This window comes from Phocoena sinus, chromosome 11 (assembly GCF_008692025.1).
Source record: "Phocoena sinus isolate mPhoSin1 chromosome 11, mPhoSin1.pri, whole genome shotgun sequence".
Classification (NCBI taxonomy): Eukaryota; Metazoa; Chordata; class Mammalia; order Artiodactyla; family Phocoenidae; genus Phocoena; species Phocoena sinus.
This window is the reverse complement of record NC_045773.1, coordinates 76,487,177-76,497,544: the sequence shown is the minus strand read 5'-3', so window position 1 is coordinate 76,497,544 and position 10,368 is coordinate 76,487,177.

The window sequence follows — 10,368 nt, the reverse complement described above, 5'->3', positions numbered from 1 at the left end:
CCTGATACTAATATAATATTGCAAATCAACTATACTTCAATTAAAAAAAAAGAAGTTAAGGCTCAAAGAAATTAAATGACTTGTTTCAGGGTGTGTGTGGGTTTCTGTGTGTATGTGTAGAAGTGATGAAAGAGCTGGGATTTCAACCCATATGGTTAAACCATTGGATCCATGTTAAGAAGTCGCATCCGGTAGGAAGTATTGAGGAACCTGATTTCATAAAAATACATGAGTGATCTTAATTAGAATATCAATTTTTATATAAATGACCTATGTAAACAACATGAAACTATTTTCTTTATAAGGGAATTAAACTGGCCTTTTATGGCTATGCTTTCACTGATAACTTGCTCCATAAATGCCATTTTTCACAGACTTTAAAAGCTGAAAAAAAAAATCACGGCACTGTCTGCATTATTTATGAATTAGTGGCAAAAATCTAATGGAATTTTTCCTCTCCAGAGAGATAACATGCTCCTTTTTTCCCTCTATATTTAAGTGCTGCAGAGAAAATAAAAATTAAAAGAAAACTTTGCCCTTCATTTTAGTCTTCTGGAGGAGACACAGCAGCGGAGCAGATGTCAAGAGTCATGTTCAGCATTTTAGGAAGAAGATTTGTTAGGCAGCTGCTAACCGTGTGGGGCAATGGCAGGGCTTGAAATTTGGCAAAAGCAGGGCTTAGAATTCTGCAGGGAATTTTCCCAGACAGATTTGAATCAGAAGAGATGAGGCTGGTTACAGGGCAAAAAAGTTGGTGAATCCATCCAAATGCTGTCTCATGACTTAAAAAGAGTTTAACATATTTGTGACATTTACCATGAAAGCAGTTTAAGGTCTGTTGTCAAGTGGGAAAAGCAGATCACAATACATGATGTTCATTCTATAAACTCATTTTATTTGATTCTATATGTATACTCCTGGGCATATTTATTCCCAGAGAGAAAGCAGTGTATTTCCAGAGAGAAGGGTAAAGATGAAAAGGTTAATCATATTGTCTGTGGAGTGGGGTGGAGATATGGTGGGTATGGTTTCTAATTCCTTCTTTTGGCTTATCAGTTGTTTCTGAATTTCTTTACAATTAACATTTACTACATCTGAGATGTTTTACATTATTGAGTTACTGATGAATTGTGTTATATAGAGTAGGACATGCACCCTGAACTGACATTTATGTAATCAGAGTCCTAGAGAAAAGAAGGAGAGTAGGCCTGAAAATGGGCTCAAAGAAATAAGAGTTATGGCTGAGTAATATTCCACTGTGTACCTTGCTAATGGTAGCAACATGGATGGATCTGAAAGGTATTATGCTAAGTGAAATAAGTCAGACAGAGAAAGACAAATACCATATGATTTCACTTATATGTGGAATCTAAAAAACAAAGCAAGTGAACAAAACAAACAAACAGGAAACACAAACTAAGTCTAAGTGAAGATCCTGCTGAATTTGGCAGCGTAAGAGACAAGCTAGTACAGCAGCTGCCTAGGCAGTTCCACTAGCCACTGCAGCTGGTGCTCTCAAAGCAGGTTTTCCGCCCCTGACATCTGGAAGATGGCTTCCAGCATCTCCAGCTGTGACCACAAATGGGCTGACTTCAGCTTGGCCAGCTGCTGTGGACATCCACTAGGTCCCTAATCAATTCTGTGAGTCATAAAACCAGTTTAGGCCGCTAAACAATCAGCAGCTTTCCTGCAAGCAGTGCGTCCAGCATGCTGCAGTCATTTGAGAAGGGAATTCATCAGTCATTCAAGAAACATTGTGTCTTCTTGCTGAGAGCTGAATTGCTGGCTAGGAGAGAATTGGAAAGCAGTTGTTCAGCGCTTCTGATTGCTCACCTGGTAAAATTTATTTGATTGCAATTTATATCTTGATTACAGCCTGAAAAAACAGTTTTTGAAACCCTCGTGATCAAGTGATTTAGGTAACTTAGATTCTAATAATAAAATTGAGATTGTTTAAGGCCACATCCCCAAGAAACCATTACCCATAAATCTGAGTCTTCCTGAGCATGTTAGGTCAGTGATTCTGAATTTAAGTTCACTACAGGCCAGAATTTCCTTACATTCGATAGTGTTGAGCTTACAAGTAAAAGATGTCAGGATGGGAAAAATATAGATTAGAGAAAATCTGAGTAGTAACCCACAATCAGGGAATAGTGGATGGTTAGGTATGAAGCTGTGAAACCTTGTTTTCTTTTTTTTTTTTTTTTTTTTTTTTTTTGCGGTAACGCGGGTCTCTCACTGTTGTGGCCTCCCCCGTTGCAGAGCACAGGCTCCGGACACACAGGCTCAGCGGCCATGGCTCACGGGCCCAGCCGCTCCACGGCATGTGGATCCTCCCGGACCGGGGGCACGAACCCACGTCCCCTGCATCGGCAGGCGGACTCTCAACCAACCGCGCCACCAGGGAAGCCCGAAACCTTGTTTTCTAATCTTCAAAGAGTGTATTGCAAAACTCTGCTCTGGAGCATACTTTAAATTTTTATATCCTTTTTATTTTTCTTACTTAAGAGCATGTCTTCTTTTGATTTTAATCTTGTCTACTTCCAGTCTTGGGTCTGTGAAATTCAGTTAGGCATATTGTCATATAACCTGGATGATGTTTCTTTAGTGTCTTAAGATTTTATTTCTTTGTCTCACAAAATGAATAAGGATATTAACTGCCCTAACAGCTAACACAAATATAACAAAGAGTAATATAATTATAATCAGTCTGTGAAAATGCTAAGCATCTAATCTGTGCCTAGATAAGGAAATAGTTGGAGGGGGGGAATGTTAGTTAGGATGCTCTCGCCAGCAAATAGCGAAATACTGGCTTAATAAGAATGTGTTTTCTCACTTGAGATTTGAAAGCGTGCAGCTTTAGAATTAATATAGTGACTTAAATCATCAAAAATCCAGTCTATTCTTCTTTCAACTGGGGAAAGCTCAGCCTGCTGACTTTTCTTCTCAGAAACACTCTGTGTTTACAAAGTGGCTGATACAACTCAGGGTATCTTATATTCACACAATTATAATAACACGCATACACACACAAACACACACACATGCGTGCGTGCGCACTGACACACACAGTAGTTTTTCCTTGTTTATCTCTCTCTCAAGGATGAAAATCTTTCCCTCAGATCTCTCAGGGGCCTTTCTCTCGGGTTCCATTATCCAGAATGACTATGTCACCCTGGATGGGGACAGGCCCTACCAGTCAGAAATAACTGTGGCACGGAGGTGGAGTTCAGATAACTGTTGAGTAGACAACTATTATATAACTGCCACAAAGCAGAAGATGTTTTCTTAACTTCAAAGGCTTACAAGTTGATTATAGTCGTTGGACTTTTAATTATATCTTTTGTACACTGATTTCAATTTGCAAATTACCTCAAGCATATTGTTTTACTTAGCTGTGACACTAACCGTGTAAAGTATGTATTATTGCTATCTCCTTCTGCAAATAAGAAAATTAAGTCATGGAATGAAAAAAATATTACAATTTAAGCTTTCTCATATATTATAGTATAAAAAGTCTCAGAGCTCAATGTCAAGAGATAATAATACACGCATGCCCTGGACCTATTGTGGGTTCAGTTCCAGAGTACTTCAATAAAGTGCATATCTCAGTAAAGTGAGTCACAGAAAGTTTTTGGTTTCCTGGTGCATGTGTTATGTTTACACTATTCTGTAGACTATTAAGTGTGGAATAGCATTATGTCTAAAAACCAATGTATACACTTTCATTAAAAAATACTTTATTGCTAAAAAATGCCAACTATCATCTGAGCTTTCAGCGAGTTGTGATCTTTTTGCTGGTGGAGGGTCTTGCCTCCGTCCTGATGACTGTTGACTGATCAGGGTGGTGGTTGCTGAAGTTTGGTTGTGTCAGTTTCTTAAAATAATACAGCAGTGAAGTTTGCTGGACTTTTCCTTTCATTTGAACACTTAGAGGCCATTAAAGTGTTACCAGTCGGTCTAATTTCAATACTGTGGTGTATCAGGGAATAGGGAGCCCCAAGGAGAGATGAAGGAAAGGCTGGTTGGTGGAGCAGTTAGAACACACACAACATTATGAACTAAGTTCACCATCTTATATGGCATGGTTCGTGATACCCCAAAACAATTACTATAGTAACATCAAAGATCACTGATTGGGCGTCCCTGGTGGCGCAGTGGTTAAGAATCCACATTCCAATGGCAGGGGACACGGGTTTGAGCCCTGGTCCAGGAAGATCCCATATGCTACAGAGCACCTAAGCCCGTGCGCCACAACTACTGACCTGCGCTCTACAGCCCTGCGAGGCACAACTAATGAAGCCCGCATGCCTAGAGCCCATGCTCCACAACAAGAGAAGCGACCACAACGAGAAGCAACGAGGAGTAGCCACCACTCGCCACAATTAGAGAAAGCCCATGCACAGCAACGAAGACCCAATGCAGCCAAAAATAAATAAATAAAATAAATAAATAAATGAAATAAAGATCACTGATCACAGATCATCACAACAAATATTATAATAATGAAAAATTTTGGAATATTGTGAGAATTGCCAAAATGGGGCACAGAGACATAAAGTGAGCAAATGCTGTTGGAAAAAATGTCGCTAATAGACTTGCTCCACACAGCGTTGCCACAGATTTTCAACTTGTAAAAACCACAACATCTACAAGTGCAATACGGTGAAGTGCAATAAAACGAGGTATGCCTGTAATGGGTTTGGAGATGAAGCATCTTAAATCAGAATGAAGGGAATCCGTTGATCTATGATATCAACCCTACTGTAAAACAACTGCTATTGTAGATAAAGTAGATACAGAGTATCTCCCAGAAAGATACGGCAATGTCCTAACCCCTTGGAACCTGTGAATGTTTGGGAAAAAACTCTGGACAAAAAATGAATCTTTGCAGATGTTAGAGGGGGCCCTAAGTCCAATGACATAATTCCTTATAAAAGAGAGGCAGAGGGAAATTTGACACAGAAAGACACAGGGGAGAAGGCCATATGAAGATGAAGTCAGTGATTGGAATTATACTGTCAAGTCAAGGAGCACTTGAGCCACCAGAAGCTGGAAGAGGAACAGAAGAGTACATGATTCTCTCCAGTAGCCTTCAGAGGGAGCCTGGCCCTGCCAACACCTTGATTTTGAACTTCCGGCCTCTAGAACTGTGAAAGAATACATTTCTGTCATTTTTCAACTACCCAGAATGTGGCAAGTTTATTACAGAAGCCCCACAAAACTAATATAGGTTCACATGTTCACTAAGGAACATCAGGCTGGCAGGGATGTGCAGAATGCATTAGATTGAGGTGTCAATTTACTTAATCCTTTAAGTAATATGAGGGTGTGAAAGTGAGTGACTGAAGCTGAAGTTATAGGAAGAGATGCATCTGAGAGATTTCCAAAGGAAGGAAAGAGCAACCAAATAGAAGATGCACAATAGGAAAAATCAAAGGTAATTCTAGAGTTCACCTGGGACATGGAAAAAATGACAATATCACTGATAGAAATTGAGATGGCAAAACAAAAAATTTATTTGACGGGTCTGTCAGTGGTTGGGATGTAGTATGTTTAAGGTAATGATTCAAGTTCCACGCAGAAAAGCCCAGCAAAGTGATGTTCAGAGTGAAATCAGGACCTTCCTTTGGGAACCATTTATAGAGCAAAGATAGATAAGGCACGAGTAAGGCATGAGTAACAAGATACCAACCACGTGGAGGATATACCCAATTTAGGAAGCCCATTGGGTTCCTAGGCCTGGCCCATCCTGTTTGTTCAGGTGCTAGGATGTGTCACCTACTCAGTGATAGAAGTGGGATGCTTCAATATCCCTAGCCTTCAATTACTATCATGTTAATCTGGTTAGTTTTCTTCCTAGTAGATTTAACCAGCTGAATTTATCAAATATATCACATATATCATCATATATATGTGTGTGTATATATATATGTATAAATTCTGTTTTCATGAAAAATGTCCTTGGAATTTTGATAGGGTTTTCATTGAATTTGTAGATTGCTTTAGAGAATGTGGACATTTTAGCAAAGTTAATTCTTCTAATCCATGAGGATGAAATATATTTACATTTTTTTTGTGTCTTCAATTTTTTTCAACAGTGTCTTATAGTTTTCATTATATAGGTCTTTCACCTCCTTGATTAAACTTATTCTTAGTATTTTATTTTATTGTTGCAATTATAAAGGGGATTGCTTCTTAATTTCTTTTTCTGCTAGCTCATTGTTTAGAAATGCAACATATTTTGTCTGTTGATTTTGTATCCTACCACCTTACTGTATTTATTATTTCATTTAGTTTTTTGGTCAAGTCCATAGGTTTTTCTATATAAATATCATGTCACCTGCAAATAGTGACAGTTTTACTTCTTCCTTTCCAACTTCAGTGCCTTTTATTTCCTTTTCTTGCCTAATTACTCTTGCTATGACATCCAATATTTTGTTGAATAAGGGTGGTGAGAGTGGGCATGTCTCTAAGTATGTCTCTATTAACAACATAAAGTCTTTGATGGAAAGTCGTTCACAAATAGACTCTTCTTCCAATTCTGAATAAGTATCTTTATTTAATTTTTCTCTGTTATTGATATTCAGATATAGTTGGAATAAAATTCTGTCTGGATCAAGGACATTTCCTTACAAATACATCAATATTGCAAAGCTTACGTCATATCATATGATTTTAGACTGAGAAAAAATATAAATACTGTTTGCCATGGTTTTTAGTACCACCTTCTTTCTCGATCTCAGCTGTCTCTATTTTTTGTCTCCTAAACTTTCTTAAGAAAGTTGACAAATGCTTATGCAACTGTCCTCCCAGAGGCTTCTGTAAATATCATTAAGACTCTCTTTCCAGACTGAGAAAAGTGCCTTGGGTAGCTGCCTAGCCTGGTCTCATTATTATGCATCTGCATTGCCTTCTTGTGACAGACAGCAGAGAAAATACAGAGACAGGAGGGTGGGGAATTAAATTATGTGAATTTTCCTCTGGTGACAAGGTGATGAATCAAATAACCACACAGGTCTCTGAATATCTATTTTTATTCTTCATTCCAGGAATTTCCCGAGCAGGTGAGGCAAACCACCAGAAAATCTAGAAAATTCATTCATATTGAGGTCAGTTGACAGTCTTTCACAGAGTGGTTCTGAAATTCACCCTTGACTTCTGAATAAGGGTTCACTTTAGAGAAGAAAAGTACGAGAGCTTAAGTAATTAACCATTATGTTTTGTTCAGCATTGAAGTCTGTATCTAAATGGATATCTAGGTGACCTAAGAAGAGGAATAAAAAGTTTTTTATTGATTGGAAACTTTGGCTTTTATCCTGTGTATTTGCTCTCATTCTTGATTTTTAACCATTAGTTCCTTCCATAAATGAATATAATGTGAAACTATTGTTTTTTACTATAACTTACACATTTTAAAGAATTTTGGTTCCTATTAAATAGGGTTGTTGAATTTGGGAAGAAAATTAGAACAGAGTTATGCCTGGATTTTCCAGGGTAAATAAAGAGGAAAACAGTATGAGAAACGAGATGGCAAGGGTTAGAAATAGAGTCTGTATCTACTGTGATTATATAGAACATGCTCAGAGATCACTCTTAAATAATATTTTGTTGCTCAAAGAAGTGACTGTAGATCCATATCTGAGGAAAGAGAAAAACAAGACAAGGCTGATTCAAACCCAATAATTAGAAGGTCAGTATGTACCCTCTTCACCTACAGGAACCAGGCATATTCATTGTACTTACACATCATCCATCTATCCATCTATTCATCCATTCATCCATCCATCCATCCATCCATCCATCCATCCATCCATCCACCTATCAATAGTCTCTCCATCATCTACATAATGAATCTATTATTCAAAAGAAGGTAAGGAACAAACTGTAAAATAGATCAAAGCAGAACTGCTCTTTGTCAAGACAGAGCCTTTACCTTTTTACCTTACTTCTCTGGCATCCTTGCTCTTCAGAAAGACTATGGAGAGGAACATAGTGCTCAGCTTGAAAACTACCACTCAGAGTGATTTCTGTATTAGGAAAACCCATTACTGACTTATTCTCTATGGAGATCTTTGCAAAATTATGAAGGAAGACAAGATAACTCTCTTTCTTTCCTTTCTGGCTACATCTCTTCCTTTCTGGCAACTTCTTTCTTTTTTGAATGCCTGGAACTTCCCTACAGCTTGTAGTTGATGAGATCTGCCCTCTTCGGCTCCTAATTATTATCCTGCTCACGTTTGCCCACTCTTATTAATTCTTCTTCATATGAATGACTACTGGCTTAATTTACCCAGAGTTAACTGATCTCATTACACTGTATAGAGGAAAAAAGTCTTGTATAAAATGAATAAAAACAAAATGATTCCTGGCTTACTTTGTTTCCTCTTAAAAAAGATGCAAGTCTTGAATCTGACCTTGTAAAATTTAGGTGAGTTTACAAGTTGTATTTTAGGGCACAACAGTGTTTTAGATGTATTGAAAATCCTACTACATAGGTGTTTGCCAACTCACCTTACTAAGACGTGCAGCTCTGCTTCTACTTTGCCGTGTATGCTCGTAGGACCTAGTGTAGTGTTGGTGCACTGCGTGGATTTTACACATACTTGTTGAATTTTATCAGTAAATGTATTTATGTCTAATAAGAGAGCCATGAGTGTCAGGACCTTGTTTGTTACAAAACAATGACTCTTTTAGCATCTGTAGGTGAGAAGTTCAGTGAGAATGGGTAAAATCGGGTTCACTAAGAGGGAAAGGGGGTTGAGGTCTGGATCTTATTTAGAACACACTTGCATGGTACAATGGCACTGGTCTAGCAATGGGTCATATTTGTGAATCTTACAGAATAATGGGATCTTCTGAAAAACCTTGTGAAAGTTATAGACCTTCTTTATACAAAATATGCAAGCAACAACGTGGGCAGTGTGTGGACATTTTAGGGGCTTCATGATGCCTTGTAATCCAACCCAATAGATCTATAAACTCTATGTTAAGAATCCCTGTTCTTTTACAGTCTAAAATAGGGCTTAGAGATGTGGTGATTGTGGAAAATGAAATTCTCTATGGTTATTTTTCACGTTAGGACACAGAATTCTACTATTAAAGAAACTGCAGTGGCCCTATGGGAAGCAGGCTCTGATAAATGAATTGTGACTTCTATAACTTAGCACCAATTACAATTGATAGTGATAATTTGTATATGTGTTGGTCTGTGTGGTTGAGTATGCTGACAGATAATGCTACTAAATTAGTCCTATTTGATTCATGGAAAATGCCAACCAATAGAGTCTCACATGACAGCTAATTTGCTTAATAATGACTTAAGATTTCGCATTTTATTAGTGAGTATTAGTGACTCAAATAAACTCTGGGAACTGACAAGATGCAACTTGAAAGCTGCAGCTTGTAAAAAAAAAAAAAAAAAAAAAAACAGAATGATGCAGTGAAATGACCCTCAGTGTCCTTGATTCAACTCCCTCAAACAGAGAACAGTGTGCTGTATTAGAGCTCTTATCCAAGGGTCCCTTTTGCGTAAGTGATAGTTTTATACAATATTAAGGATTTTTTGATGGCCAGAGACAACACACTGACATTCAGATGAAAGTCAGAACTTTTCCTTACTTATAACTCCAAATGAAAATTGCCAGACAGGGCCACAGGGGTGGCACAGGGATTGGTGGGGGGGTGGGGGGGTGGGACAGAGTAACAGCATGCATGACCTGTAGGGGGCAGTTTGTATAGGGCAAGAGAGGAGGTTTTTTCACGGATCCATGGATTGGCTAATCTGAATCAGTTTTGTAGGCTCCAGCGCATAGGGGCTGTCCCTAGTTGTCTGGTCCTTTCACTAAAGCAGGTGCATAATGGCTCCAGAGTGTAAGGGCCCCATATTGGGTCAAGACAACATTTTATACATATATATATGTATTTATATACATAAATATATATGCATATATAAAATTACATATAAAGTACATACATATGTTTATATTTTTAAAATATATTAAAATATACATTTTTATATATAAATATTTATATATGTGTAAATTACAATGGCCAAGTAATCCAAGCCAGAGTCAAATATAACTTTTTCCTTTTCGTGATTCTATTATTCCTGAAATTCCTAAATTTCATTTTTTTCATAATCTTTCATTCACTCTACTTATTAAGACTGATCTGCCTGCTTAGCTTCTTCAAATTCTTCATGCTGTCATCAAAGTAAACTTTCTAGTTTATAAATGTGATCATATCATTCCTGTGTTATAAAGTATGACAAAAAATATTTAAGAGACTAAATCTCAGCCTCTCAAAAATATTTAAGAGACTAAATCGCAGCCTCTCAATGTTGTCTGCAAAGTCATGTCCAACTCT